Here is a 16,345-nt window from a genome sequence, read left to right on the forward strand (position 1 = left end):
CGGGATTTTTTTGGACGGTGGGGGTGAGTGTGTGAAGGGAATGGTGTAACCTCCGGCAATAATCCGAAGCACCCATCTGTCCTGAGTGATTGACTCCCAGGCTTTTAGGTGCTTGGCAAAACGGCACCCGACTGGCTCCGGAGCAGCACAGCCGGGCAATCCCTCATGAAGTGTGGGAGGCTGAAGAGCCACGAAAGGACTCACGGTCTCCAGAATTGCAGGGCCCTCTGCCGCCTCTGGGACGGCATCTCCCAGAAAAATTTCCCCGTCCTCTGCCTCTGGAAGGGGAATCTTCCTGCTGTTGATGGAAAAACTTACGTGATTTGCGGAACCACATCTTTCCTCCTCCTTTAGCCTTGGGATAAGGCAGAAAGGGAGTGGAATAACGTGCACCTACGGCAGATAAAGTTTTTCCTTCTTGCTCACAGCGGGTAAGAGTGTCTTTAACCTTAGGTCCAAACAAAGAGGACCCATCAAAGGGAGCGTCGGCGAAGGAAGACTTGAAGGCCTCCGCAAAATGACACAAACGGAGCCAGGCTTGTCTCCGTAGAGCCACGCCTGTGCCTGCCGCTCTACCCGCCGGTTCGGCCGCATATGAAATGAGCCTCATGGACGAGTTAGAAATTGAAGCAAGGATAGCCAACTGAGAGCTAACCGACTGGGCTAGCTGCTCAGGTAGGTTACCCGAGAGGGAATCTGACAGCTCCTTGACCAGATCCCTCTGAAGCCTGGTAAAATGTGCCAAATAATTCAGGGACCTTAAAGTAAAGGCCGCTGAAGTCAGGGTGCGCTTCCCGTACCGGTCCATGCTCCTAGACTCCTTATTAGGAGGATGGACGGACGTTGAAGCCTCTGCCACATCCTGTTGTGTAGCAGATGCCACCACCATGGCATCTACAGCCACGCCTTTAGTCAGGAACTCCTTCTCGGGTGGGGCAGACAAAAATTTGTTAGGGCGAGAAGGGACTGGTTCCATGGTATCTGGATGTTCCCACGCCCTCCGACAAACTAAATCCAGGAGCTCGTCGAAGGGCGGAGACACCCAGGAGGCGGAGGGCTGAGCCCCAAAGGCCTTGAGGAGCACTGACTCATCAGCAGAGGGGGGTTTGGATATCCAACCGCCTCGTTGTTTGAGGATCTCTAAGATGTCTGCAAATGAGACATCATCCGAGGACGACTTCGGGGACCCCTCCGCATCATCAAGATCAGTGTCAGATGTAATAGACTCGGGGGAGTCCACGTGCTTCCTCTTGCACGATCTCTTCCTTGGGGGCTCCTCTGAAGACAACTCCGAAGAACCCTCAGGAGGAGGGGAACCCCCAGTGGGGGTAACCTCAGGCCCAGGGGCTCCGCTGCCTAAGGACAGGGGAACTGCCAAAGACCCAGTCTCCACGCCCAGGGAAGGTGCCAGTAAAGCCGGAGAGATGGCCGAAGAAGACTTGGCCAAGGCACTCCTCATAGCTCTGAAAGCCGGACCCCCAGAATCCTGGGAGTGTCCGGTCCCCGGAGCCATGATAGCAGATGGAAGTCCCGCAGCCGAAGCACTGAGAGGGAGGCTCGGAACCGACAGCATAGGTCCCGAAACATCACCCCGGGTCCAGCCGAAGAAGTCCGTGTACCAAACTCGGACCCGAAGGCCGGGGTTGGAGTAAGGGTCGGAGCCGACCCTAAGACCTCTACCGGCTCCAACAGCACCTGCTCCGACGGAGCCGCGGTCGGAGGAGGAATGGCAATGACATGGGCATGCCATCGGCTCAAGCCAACTGGGTCGGAGCCGAAACAAATTTTTGAAAGACTGGGGACTGGAACAGTCTTTGGAGCACCCTGTCTATGTCCGAATCTGACATCCTCGATGACCTAGAGGATACTGAACGGGTTCAAGATGGCCTCTCCAACGGCCCCAAGGGGCTAGGGGACCGGCTCCGAGGCGACTCGATGACTATCGGCACCGAAGGAATACCCAAACTAGATTCCATCGGTGCCGAGGAGGACTTCGGCGCCGAGGAGGAAGTGTCTGAGCGGACAACCTTCATCGGCTCCGAAACCAGTGGAGCCGACGAAGATGACCCGCCTCTCGATGCCCCAGCCATCGGCTCTGAAGCCAGAGGAGTCGAGACTGGTGGCATCGAGGCAGACCGTTCCGCCCTCGGCTCCGAAGTCCTTGGAGCCGAAGGAGAAACCTGCCTATGCCTTTTGGCGGTCGGATCCGACGGACTGGTCGGAGCCGGCGCCCTTTTCTTTTTAGCAGGAGAAGGAGAGGATGCTAAAGCTTCTTCAAAGGAGGGTTTTATAAGGCCTTTTAATATGAGCTTATTTTTCCTCTCTTGGAGGACCCTCGAGGAAAAAGCGTGACACACGCTGCAGGACTCCTGCAAATGTTTTGCACCTAAACAATAAACACAGAGAGAGTGGTCATCTGTGATAGACATTTTAAAGTTGCACTTGGTGCACTTTTTAAAGCCTGAAGGCCTAGGAACCTGAGACATTCCGGTGAATTATAGCCAAAACACAGTACAAACACTGTAATTAGAAAAGAAATTTTCTCTGCTTGTCCTTCTTTTAAAAGAAAGAGAAACTATCAGCAGTATAAAGGATCCGAGATCCCTATACAGAACAGAAGTCACCTAACCACCAAAAAGACCGGGAAAGGCCTTTCCACACAAGAGGTACTCCTAGTCAACACTCACAGCACAAGAATTTACAAAGTAAATTTCTCCAAATGCACTCTAAACACAAGAATAGCTGTTAAAACAGCTTTTTGTTGAAGAATAAAGAAATTCCTGACAGAAAAGTTAGTGAAAATAATCACTACTTAGCTCAGCCAGCTCGAGACCACGTCTTCACTTGTTAGCGGCAAACGAGATCTGGGATATAGTAAGCTCAGCCAATAAGAGACTTCGCTCTTTGGCATAAGCGTGCCGAGTCGGAGCTGAGGGATCGGCTCCGAACCCATCAGTCAGAATGTAGGCGAGATAGGATCACATAACATCAAAATTTTGTGCGCTATTAAGAGTTGATTGAATTTAATTAAGCTGGGCAGTTCTAGCCACTTTAGTTGTTTAGGGTTCTGGCAGTGGTGGGTTCTATAGGTGGAGCCAGTGGCGAATCTTGCAATATGATTGTAGGTATGGGACAGCTTACCTAGTTCGGATTTGTTGAGGTTTGAGAGTACAAGCGAGGCATATAAGAGAGTAGAGAGTAGGTGTGATTGGGCGATTGCAGTCCTAGCCAGTGGGGTTAAAAATGTCTTGTTTCTATACAGTGATCCAAGCTTCTTATTGATGGTCTGTATGGTTTTGTTGACCTGTAGGTCAAATTTGAGATTATTGTCTGTGATAACCCCTAGCAGTTTGGTGTGATTTTCTGGGGAAATAGTGGTACCATTGTTAGATGTGACAGAGAATGAAAGTGTGATGAATCTACTAGTGGGAGAGAAGAGTAGAAGTTTAGTTTTATTGGAGTTCAGAAGTAGGTGTTGATTGGTGAGCCAGTTCTCGATAATGTTAAATGTATTTTGGGTTAAGATTTGCAAGTCGGATGGGGGGGTGGCTGAGCAGATGAGAGTGGAATCATCTGCGTATTAGATGCAGGTGGCTTTAGGGATAGCAGTGTGGAGGTTGTTGATAAAAATAGAGAAGAGTAGTGGACTTAGTATAGACCCTTGAGGGACACCAAGTGTGAGAGGTAACTGACTGGAGAGTTTGCCCTGCCATAGTACTGCCTGCTGTTTACCAGTCAGGTAGGACTGAAACAGCTTGATAGCAGGCTTGTTGAGGGAAATAGATTTTAGTGAAAGACTGAGAAGTTCATGATTGACCATGTCAAAGGCTTTTGATAGGTCAAGAAAGAGGGTAGAGGTCAGCCTATTGTCAGTCCTGTTTTGGTTTATGGCAGTAGTAAAGGAACGGAGTGCTGAGGTGGTGCTGCGGTATGGCCTGAAACCATGCTGGGTGTCAGATAGTAAGTTATTCTGTGAAAGGTATTGCATTAGTTGCTTGTGTACACATTTTTCCATTATTTTGGCTAGTGGGGAAAGAATGGCAATGAGTCTATAGTTGGATATGTCTGAGGAGGTACCACCTTTATGGAGTGGGATGACGTGAGATATTTTCCAGAGGGAGGGGATAGCATTTTCAGATAAGGTTCTGTTGATGAGGATAGATATGGGATATGCAATGGCATCTGCAGCTATTTGCAGGTACTCTGCAGGGAGGAGGTCAGCAGCGAGGGTGGTAGGTTTTAGATTTTTTAGAAGTGTTTTGATAAAACTAGTGGATATTGGTTGGAAGTCAAATTCCCGGTGATTATTAGGTAGATTAGGCATGTGGTTTAAGTTAGAGGGGGTTAGTTGATTTGCTAGGGATTGGATTGTTTCAATGAAAAAGTTATTAAAGGCGCTAGCTGTTGTCTCTGGGAAACTATGCGTGTAGTTAGCCAGGGTTGGGGTGGTGGAGTGACCTGGACAAAGTAGTTGATTTAAGCCTGCCCAGAGCTTTTGAGGGTTGTTGTGGTGTTTTTGTAGGAGATTTTGGTAGAAGCTTTTTTTATCCAATAAAATAGATTTTTTTGTATCATTCCTGAGTTGACAATATTTTTGATGGTCAAGTAGGGCTTTGGTTGTTCTCCAGCTGGCCCAGGCTCTGTTTCTAGTTTTGATTTTTGCTTTGGTATTTTTTGTGAGCCATGGTGCTGTATTTGATCTAGTTTTTATTGTATGTGCTGGAGCATGGGAATCAAGGATACTTAGGAATTTGGTGTTAAAGTGATCTATGGCCTCCTCTAATGTCAGATTTTTTAGTTTTGACCAGTCAACTGCTTTTAATTAATTTTGGAATATAGCAGCATCAAAGTTTTTCCTGTTTCTAAATGTTTTATATTTGAGCTGGTGAGGGTTTCCTGCCTTATGTTTTATGATATAGGTTAGACAATAGTCGCTGAGGTCATCAGGGAGAGTACCAGCTGTGTACAGTTGGGGTTGGTTATTAACTAGGATCCAGTCTAGAATACTTTCCTTGTTGGTCAGTTTGTTTATCCTAGTGGGAGAAGTTATGGTCTGTTTAAACCCAGATAAGTTTATATGGGGGGGGGTCAGAGGACCAGGGGTGCCAGTCGGTGTTAAAATCACCAAGAACTATGGTTTCTTGGGAATAGGTAGTGGATAACTAGTAAAGGAGATCTTCTAGGGTATTTAGGTTGTTGCCTGGTGGAATGCATGCAAAGACAATGTTCAAGTGTTTGTTTTGGTTAATCTGTACCTTGGTTATGAGGAGTTCTGCATTATTGAATTGGGGAGGTTGAATGGTGTCTCTATTAACGGTGAGAGTATTTTTGTAAAGGGCTGCTATCCCACCTCCTTTCCTTGTAGCATGGTCTAACCAGTGAATATTGTATCTTGGAGGTAGTATCTCATTGTCAGTAGTAGTGGGTTTTAACCAGGTTTCCGTAAGACGCATAATGTCTGGGGAGTGGGTTGGTAGGTGGGCATGTAGGTTGGGAATCTTATTGTTAATACTTCTAATATTTAGGTGAAATGCTAGGAGGGAACTAGTGGGAGTATTCATGGGTAGCTTGACTGTGGGGTTTGTGGTAGGGGAGTGGAGGTTATTGGGTGTGGGTGGGCCAGGGTTGGGATGAATGTCTCCATGTGTTATAAGGTTAAAGTGACAGGATATTCTGAGCTTTAGGAGTTTGTTTATAAGCTTTATATAGCCTTTGTCTTTAGGATTATGTTTTGTGGCTGTACAGGGGTGGTATTTTATAGAGGGTGGTATATTCGGTGTGCAGGGGAAGGTAAAGTGTTTGTTATGTGTGAAGTCATGGGGGTCTGTTTGACCATTTGGGTAGTGAATACCATGGTCAAGTGTTAGTTCATAGGCAGTGAGATGGTAAAATAGAAACAGTATAGGCATTTGGGTAATTAGTGTTTTTTGCTTGGTTGCATTTTGTTCAGGGGCGAGCCAAATTTGATGACTGACTGTGCTAACAGGGTGTGGAAGAATGAGAGAGAAGGAAATGGGTTAAGGGGGCAGGGTTGCTCAATGATGTGTGAGGTGCTGATTGGTACTTATCAGGAGGGGAGTGGCAAGGGAGTGGCAAAGTCTGGTTTAAATTTAGCACTAGTGGGGGCGGGTGAAATTTGGGGGCAGGGAGGGGAGCAGAGCGGGGCTAACACTGACTCTGAGAGTTACCTTGGGCTTTTGGTTTGGTTTGTATGATTGTATGTAAGCAGTGTTGTTGGCTGTACTGTTTTATTCTTTTTTAATTTTACACCAGTTTAAAGGCTAATTTTAATTGGATCCTAGGGGTAAAGTAGCAAATGTAGTCCATAAGGAGGGAGCAAAATTACTTTACCAAATTAAAAAGTAAATGCTTGGGACTGGAACACTGTGTGAGTGTAAGGCTGATTCAAAGTAGTATAGCCCAATCTAGTGGCAATTGGCTAGATCCCTTCACTGTTGTTCTGCATGCACCATTAAGCCTCAATAGTTTACAAAAACTAAATTGTAGTTCACCTATTACAATTGAAAAGCTGGAGGGAGTCAGGTTCTTGCTTCCCAGAGGTTTTACTTAGTTAAGATAGCCAGCTTCAGTGGAGAAGGTAGAAATTGCTTTATGCAGTGAATCCCAGGTGGGGAAGGGGGTCACTGAGGAAAGAAACCCATTCAAACTGAAAAGTAAAAGTAAATAAGGCAGAATTAGTGCAAAGGTTACAAGAATGCGAAGTGGAGAGCATGCAAGGAATAGAGCTGGAGAGTAAAATTAATTATATTGCATACATTATAATTAAAATTGATTATAGTGCATACAGTATCAGCTCTGTAAAACCACAGACTAAGAGCAGTAACATACAGCCTCTAAGTCCAGTGATAACAGCTGTATACTTCAGTGAATACACACAGGGTATAATGCACAAAGCAAAGTATGGCTGTTTTAGGACAATAATTCTAGAGCTATGTTATTCAGTATGAACTAACAGTAACATGAACTGCATTCACTTAGCCTTCTATAAAAGCAATTATAAAGTCCAGCCTGTAAGTCTTCTAAGTACAGCAGCATGCCATAGGAATGTTTACAAATATAATCACAACATGAATGATCTCTGCAAAACAGCAGGATGCCTGTCAGATATTCAACAATTAAAGCTCTACCTTCATAAAACAAGGTAAAATAACCAGCAGTTTGTAAGTTAGAACATTAGCTAGCTCTCAAAACATATAGGAGTTCTGAACAGCAGTTACAGCTTAGCACCATCAAATACCTCAGTAGTTAACAGTAATAACCAAATAAATCAGCAGCTAACAGCAAAGAGAGGACAGTAATGCAAAGTAACTTACTTACTGTGCAGGCACAATGAACAGAGGGGTAGGGAAGGTACAACAGCTACAGGATGAAATGAATGTGTCATGTAGTAGAGACTTTGATTAAAGATGGCACCCTAGAAGGGGGCTGACTAATGAAGATAATCAGGGGGTGGGGGTGGAAGTGGCAGATAGGGAGAATGGAGAAGAGAGCAGTCAGGACAGGATTAACCAGGAGCTTATGGATCCCTCCCTCACAGGGAGACGGGCTGGAGAACTATCAGTGTAAAATGAGGACTGACTCTGAGAGTTGGCTTGTATGATTGTATGTAAGCAGTGTTGTTGGCTGTACTTTAATTTGTTTTATTCTTTTTTAATTTTACACCAATTTTCATGCTAATTTTAATTGTATCCTAGGGGTAAACTAGCAAATGTAGTCAATAAGGAGGGAGCGAAATTACTTTACCAAATTAAAAAGTAAATGCTAATAGTATGCACCCAGAACACTTATTAAGTTCATTACCTTTAGGTGAATTTAAAAGAATATGTGACCATACTAGTGATGAGAGGGAGAAAATAAATGAACTGAATGATGTTGAATTTAGATTAAGTGAGAGGGGGTACAATAAAGATCTCCTACTTAGGTATAAAAGGAGACAACTTGGGAAAAGAAATGAGGGTCCTTGGAAATTTGATAAATCAAGATGTACTATGGAAAAAGTGGTAGCTCCAAAATATAGTAAGAAAGAAGATATTGCTGGGGGAAAATTATTTTTTGTTACTAAATTTACCTCATTTTCAGAAAAATTAAGGAGAATAATGATGAGATATTGGTATTTAATTAAGGAGGATGATAAAATTGGTCATATGTTCCCCGAATATATTATTTTTTCGTATAAAAGGGGAAAGAATATAAAAGAGTTATTAAATTATAATTTTATGAAAGGGAATGAAATTAAGAATTCTACTTTGGGTACATATCAATGTGGACACTGTAGTTTACGTGATAGGGTGATGAATGTGGAGAGTATTAAGGGTATTTTTATTAATCCCAAATTTTATTTCAACTGCAGGTTGGTGGGTGTAGTTTATGCTTTATGTTGTTCTTGTAAAGATGTTTGGTATATTGGGCAAACAAAAAGAATGGTTAGAATTTGTGTTTTAGAACACTTAAGAGATATTAGAAATTGTAGTGAAGTAAGTCCTGTGGCACAGCATTTCCTTGAAAAACATGGAGACTCTCCTAATAGTTTGAAGTTTTGTGTTTTGGATAAACCTTTCTCCATGGGAGGGAGTGATTATTCTCAAAAATTATTGGAATTAGAGACAAAAATGATTCTGAAATTTAAAACTTTAAAGCCCTTTGGACTTAATTTGGAACTGGCTATTTAATGTATTTTGAAGTTAATGAAACCATTTTCATAATTAAATTAATATATTTATATAATATTTTTAATAATTTGAATAAAATGTGTTTATTTTATAATTGGTAAATGAAATGTATAATTAATTGAAGCAGAATAGATATTAAATATGTGAATTCAGAAAGATAAATTTAAAATGTTTAAATTTAATATAAAATGGGGAAGAAATGTTGATTGAATAATTGAATGAATTGATTAAGTTGTTTGTGCTAATTGCTTTGTAAGGTGTATATAAATGTGCACTAAGCATACATTTTTTGTGATCCCTTGAAGGCGAAAGGCCGAGGTACCAGATTGCATTGCTAATAAAGGAAAAATACTGGTAAAGTGCTTGGACCTGTGTTTTGTTATGTATTTTTTGCTGTGAAGCTGTGGAGGTGTTTGGAATTGAGCTTGGGACTGGAACACTGTGTGAGTGTAAGGCTGATTCAAAGTAGTATAGCCCAATCTAGTGGCAATTGGCTAGATCCTTTCACTGTTGTTGTGCATACACCATTAAGCCTCAACAGTTTACAAAAACTAAATTGTAGTTCACCTATTACAATTGAAACGCTGGAGGGAGTCAGGTTCTTGCTTCCCAGAGGTTATACTTAGTTAAGATAGCCAGCTTCAGTGGAGAAGGTAGAAATTGCTTTATGCAGTGAATCCCAAGTGGGGGTGGGTCACTCAGGAAAGAAACCCGTGCAAATTACTGTGAAGGCACAACAAACAGAGGGGTAGGGAAGGTACAACAGCTACAGGATGAAATGAGTGACCTATATGGTGCCTTACCTTCCAGCTTCTATGTTTTTTTACTTTGTAACTGAAATGATTTATTGTTTACATACTTTACATATTTCAATTGTTAAAAAAAAAGGCAATGTTGTTGTAATTTTGGAGCTTTTCTCCTCGGGTCTCCACTGAAAATGGGCCAATAGCCCAGTTGGACCAACTCGGTTAACAAATGTCAATTAATTAATTAATTAATTAATCAATCAATCAATTAATTAAATATTAAAAATGAAGTAGTTGATTTTAATAAACAAAACATTTTCAAATAGCATATAATCAACAACCCCCTCTAATGGGATACTGCTGTAAGAGAACTAAGAACATCTGCTGATAATTCCTTACTGTTTGATCATTGTGTCTCCACAGTAGTTCATAAAGCCTTCTATCTGGCTCATCTAATTTCCAAAGATATCGTTACTAGATCCAAATACATCTTAATTCCCCTTTGCTCATATCTCATCGGACCCTTTAGTGAATATAATGCACCTTTTGGCATATATTTGTCTAGACATATCACTGAACTTGGGAGACTGCAGAAATGCACAGCTAGAAAGATTAGTGGCCTCAACAATCTTGGTTATCAGAAAAAAAATATATACACACACATATATATGTGTGTGTGTGTGTGTGTGTGTCTGTGTGTGTGTGTGTGTGTGTGTGTGTGTGTGTGTGTGTGTGTGTGTGTGTGTGTGTGTGTGTATATATATATATATATATATATATATGTGTGTGTGTGTGTGTATATACATATATATATATATATATATATATATATATATATATATATATATATATATATATATATATATATATATATATATATATATATATATATATATATATATATATATATATATTACAGCAGTTTTGTGTAGTCAGGGGTATTTTAAATATGGGGGAGGGTATTATTCACTGCTTTTGTGTTAAAAATATTAAAGTAAATAAGTACTTTTCTTTAATTGTAGGAAATTTAGGTTGCAGAGTATAACAAGACAAGAAAGGCTGGACGAAAGCAAGTTTAATGGTAATATATTATGATCTTGGGCTGCAGTGGTGGGGATGGTGTGTAAACATACACTGATTATATTTAGAATTAAGATAGTTTTCCTTAATTTTACAAGGATGAATGTCTAAATTAAAACCTTTGACTTAAGATATGAACAAGTGTTTTATTTCTCTGTAAGCAAGCAGGCTTGAAAAACAAGGCAAAATGACTAAAGCTATGGGAAATACCAAGCGTTTTACATCTGCTAAGATATTAGCTTTTTTTTTCCATTAGCAAATGCTCAGTGGGAGTCAAGATGTCTGCTGCTTAGGCAGCTGTACATTCTGTTCAGGGCAAATTTGACAAAGATTTATTCCTGAATATTTTTACATGGAGATGACCTGTCTGCAAATGCAAGGAAAGAATCTTGAACGTTCTAACCATTCTTTGCTGAGGAAAATATGAAATTTGAAGATATAATGGCAAGCAGTTTAGTGAAAAATAAAGTTTGTAGTTATGAGAAGTGAATAAGAAATAGCAGCCTCTCTATCATCTTGAATAATTTAATACATTTACTAGAAGAGTATAAGCCTTAATTTTAATTAAAAGTAGCCAGAACCCTTTTTCTTGGACCTAAAAGTTAATGTTTTATGAAAACATGCAATGTGTTTTTTCCCATCTGGAAGGAGAACAGAGAAAAGAAAAGAACAAATAATCAGTGATAGTGGAACCGCAGGCTGTAGCATTCACTTTAGTATGAATAACCTTAATTTTAGGTTAGGTAAGGCCTGTGGGTGCAGCTGTTGATTTGGGGTAATTGGTCCAATCTGGAGGGTTAAACTTCATTTTTTCAAGATACACATAATTTTGTGTGTTTGTTCTAAGATAATAGGGGATGGAGATGCTTTGAAAATGTATTTAGTTTTTTATTTCAGGGTTTTCATTAAAACTAAAAGTATTGAGAATGTGACATACTTTCAAATGGAGATAAAAAGAAACAACTGTATATATATCAGTCTGCCATACATAAATGTGTACATGCAACATGAACGCTAGAAATACATGCTCAAAAAAACTGAGCTAAGAACTAATAGGTGGGAACAACAGCTTTTTATTATAATGGCTACACTATCCATATGATCTTGGAATGTAAATGTCCTTACAGGTGTAGACAAATAGGAAAGAGTATTGAGTTATATTAAGAAATGCAGAGTGCAAATAACATGTGAATTTGACAAAGAAAACATTTCAGAATGGATATTTGACAGAATATCAGGGGCAAAGGAAAAGGAGAGTAATTACACTAATTGCCAGAGAGGCTGCAATAGTGATAGAAGAGGAAAAAAAGACAATAATTTAGGTTTGTGGTAGTAAGGGGCTATTGGCAAGTTAGGAGGATTAAGCCGGGATGTATTTTTATTCCAACAAAAACTGCTATTATGGAGCTTGATTTATTACTTCTTACACGAGTATAGTCATCAGGAAATCTGAGTTCCTGTGTTACTTGTCTTTACAGGAGACTTCCATTTACTTCTGAAGTGAATATACTTGTAACTGATCAAAGTCTAAGTTCTGAAATCCTGGTAAAGACACATATATAAAACTAAAGCAGCAAAAATGCATCTACAAACTGACATGATTTACCAAGCATTCCAGTGAAGTGATCATCATGAGATGTGCAGAGCTGAAGTTATTAAGAGATGTTTACAAAAAGTTATAAAAAAATGGAAAAATAGAGTGTGATACTGTCATGTTGGGAAGGTGTATTCAAGCAGTGGGTGTTAGCAAAAATTACATTAAAACATTGTGGATAGTCCTCTGGATTCTCAAAAGCTTGTGCAGAGTGCAAGATGAGTGCATGAGCTCATGCAGGCAATATGTCTGCCGTGTGATCCAAGAACAGCCAGCAGGGGCGTGCAAGAGAGCTCCAGCACTAATCTTGCATGGACTAAGCCCTGGTATGCAAATAAGGAGAAATCTATGCAAATGAGGTGATTTTGCAATCCAGGAAACCTGCAATAGTCCATGCAAGACTACTGCAATCTGCAGAAATGTACTCGGTTTGTAACCGAGTACATTTCTGCAAATTCCAAAACGGAGCTATGACAGCTCCAAATAAAGGCTGAATAACATTGAGGAAGCATGCCAATGGCCAAGTATAAGGCCATTGGCATTTCAAACAGTGTAAGAAATAAAAAAATCAACTTTTATTTTTTTTCGCCGATCTCGGTTGTTTAAGTATAGGGCAGCAGCGTGCAAACGGGATCGGGGAAAAATAAGAAAATAAACTTAAAATGAGCATTCTAACTAAAATCAGTATTCTGCCATGCAAATCAATGGCAGGCAGAAGACAACCTGGCCAGTGAGTAGTTGTTGCTAAGGGGGAGGCTCAGTGTGAGACATGTAACTATGCATTAGCAGGTAATCATATGCAAATGAGGGGACAGATAGTGAATCCTAGCTATATATACATATATATATATATATATATATATATATATATATATATATATATACATCCATATGTCCTCATATATACAGCACTAAAAATGCATATATGTAAGCATATACATGGTTCCCCTTTCAAAGGGAGAAATTTATGTCTCCGAAAGCTGTAAGGCCGAAAGTATGTTCTCAACATTGCACAATCTTGCAATTAATACATCGAATGTGCAAGGAGCAAATGTCACTATGCATTTGCTCATTGCAGATTTGGCAATTTGGGTGCGGATGGCACTATAGTGGGATAGGGAAATATTTGCTTGTCCCCACTGTAGTGTGAACTCAGAGTTAGTATATCACAGTAGGGGGGTTTGTGGGGGGCCCAGCCCCCCTGCATTACGATAGGTATTCCAACTTGTAGTTCAAGAATTAGCAAAGCTGCCTTTAGATTTGCAGTGTTTTGAACTGTGGTGCAATTAGAAATGACAGATTGGTCTTTTCGGTTTGCAGAAAAGAACATTCAAAGAAATGATTGTCTCCCTTTCAAAGGTATACACATATATAGCTATATAGGTATATATGGACATACATCTATAGATGAAACTGGGAACGTAACCACAACATATATGTCCACATGCACCATTGATGGGTTTGAGAGAACCAAACAACATACATCTGGCATGGATAGATATTCGCCCCCACAGCCAAACACATCTGGCCTGCAATACACTACCAACCTTAGCAGATCCCATAACCAGGACCCTACACGACAAGGGCAGTATTTTATTTATTTATTTTTATTTTACATTTGTTGACCGGGCTAGTCTAACTGGATACATGTCCATTTTCAGTAGAGGCTCGGGGATAAAAGCTCCCGGAATCATACAGAGTTAGTCTAGGTTAAGACAGAGCCATTATAAAAAACAACAAATTGTTACATAGATGTATTATAAAAACACTGATAGAGGGTAATACAGAAACAATATAAAAAACATAAATGGTTAAGAATGACATTATAAAAACAAAAAAATATATATATATTTTTTACTGAGTATATTTCTCAGTGTAGATAAAAATAACTAGGGGTTTGTGTACAAAACAAATTATGTAGAAACAGAGAGAGGGAGGAAAAGTATAGGATGTAGGATGAAATGTTAGAGTAGGGGGGAGAAGTTAGTCAGGGTTGGTGCAGGAGCATAACCAGTGATACACCGCAGTACATGTTAACAGTACTCCATCCCCCCTGTAGGATGTCAGGCTGGCATTACTAACATATCATGCAGTACAGTCAAGTGAAGTGTCATGCTTGGGGGAACCCCCTGGGCAAGCACAGTAAGTAGCTGGGATCCCTCATGCGATCCAATAGGCCTACATCTGACAATGGATTTACCAATGTTAGCAAGGACAACCACAAATCCACCATGTCAGCTGGGAACTACCACCCAGTAGCCTGATGACCCTGGTCTGCAGGGACATGGAACATATCAACAATGAACCCATGGCCAATGTCACTGGTAATCTTAACACATGGGACCCCACCAATGTTGGACTTGTCAAAGGTAAAGAATACAACCTGAGCCTGGTATACCTCCTTGACCCAATCATGACAGGTGTAGATGAGGGATAGGATGTGCACAATGCCTATGTAGATCATAGCAGGCTTTTGTACACAGCCCACATATAGGAATGTGTGTAGTTGTTAAGGGATCTACCTCCGTTCACAGAATATGTTTCCACCAGGACTGCTTGGCAAATGCCAACATTCCACAGGTGCCATCCCATGGACATACAGTCCTTCACAGGTCATAGATGTATTAATGCCCTCCTCCACACTGTAGAGGTGTGCAGCACTACTGGGGTTGCTATAACTCACTGTGTGTGGCTGTTGTGGACACATCTGCCATCATTGCAGTTACTGTTGCGTCTATCCCCCCACATAGCTGTCTGTAATACTGTACAGTGTATGTAATCAGATTGGTAGTTGTTGTTTACACCATTGGCAGTAGTTGAGCACCACACACCCTCCTAATGGTAGGGCTATGCCACCGGCATTGGCACACTCATGTTAGTGAGGTGAGAATTGCAGTAGAGTGGGGAAAGGGTCATACACCCTGCTGTTAGCATGTTCAATGTCATCCACATTGCAGACTGCATATATAGCACAATCAGAGTAGATAATGGTGACAACAATACAACATTGTTAATTACAGCTATGATGCATCATGGCTGCACAGCTACACTTTCCAAGGTATTAGCATTTCCCTTTATTGCTGAGAACATGCTACACAACATTCCATTGCTACACTATTGTACAGTTACCCTGTGCATCAGCACCATGTTAGCCTGTCCCTGCATCAATGTTACGGATGTCAGGGAATGGCACAGGTATCATCATATGCACAGGGTGTGTTGTTGGTTTGCCAGAGGCCTAGGTTGAGCCATACAATTGACAATGTGTGTGTGTGTGTGTGTGTGTGTGTGTGTGTGCCTGTGTGTGTGTGGGGGGGGATGAGTACTGTTATGGGCCAATGGTGATGTCGTGTGTGCAGCTATGTGGTTGCACTAGGTTTGTTGTTTATGTGTGTGTGTCTGCATGCCCACAGTTCCACCATGTGGCTGTCCTATATGGAGATTTGTGAGACAGCTGCAGACTGTACCTGGCAGGGTTTTCAGTTCACCGTCTCCGGCCATGGACATGGGACCTGTGCCTGGTAGGGGTGCTACAGGCAGTATCAGATACAAAACCATATTGAGTACTGTCCCCCGAGGTTGACAGATGTCCATTGGATCCAGGTCCCTTCTGGGACTGGCCAGGGCCACGTGCACATGGTCTGCTGTGACGGTCTGTGGACAGCAGACCCCCACAGTGCTGGGGCTGGTACTGCCACTATAGGAGTGGCTGTGTATGGTGGAATGTCCACAGCAACCTCCAGCTGCTGATGTTGCTGGCATACGTCCACATGGCTGTCACAACAGTCCTGCCCTGTCCTGACGCATGGATATGACATTGTGGATAAGATCCAATGTCTCACCCCACCATCCATCCATGACCTCAGTCTAATTACAGATGGCACCTGCTAGGTCATGGATGCTGTCAGTTACAGAGGTGTTATGAGCCCTCAGCATCCTTAGACCTGGTGTACCGTTCCATTCATGTCTGTGCCTCCATGACAGCCTGGAACATGCATGTGGTTGATATAGATGTGGCACGTCTGCCAGGGGCATGATGACCAGCAGTGCTCTGACGAGCACCCCTGAACATCTGCCTATGTGATACTCCGCCAGACATTTGGTTATGGCTGCCATGTCCTGACACACGTGCCATAGATACCACATTGTCCTGGCCAATGCCAACCATAGACTGTCCCTCAGCTAAGGCCAATGGTGATGAGGTATGTAGAGGCAGTATGACTGTGTGTGTGGAT

The sequence above is a fragment of the Protopterus annectens genome, chromosome 2.part1, assembly GCF_019279795.1.
Source record: "Protopterus annectens isolate FY-2018-M chromosome 2.part1, PAN1.0, whole genome shotgun sequence".
Taxonomy (NCBI): domain Eukaryota; kingdom Metazoa; phylum Chordata; order Ceratodontiformes; family Protopteridae; genus Protopterus; species Protopterus annectens.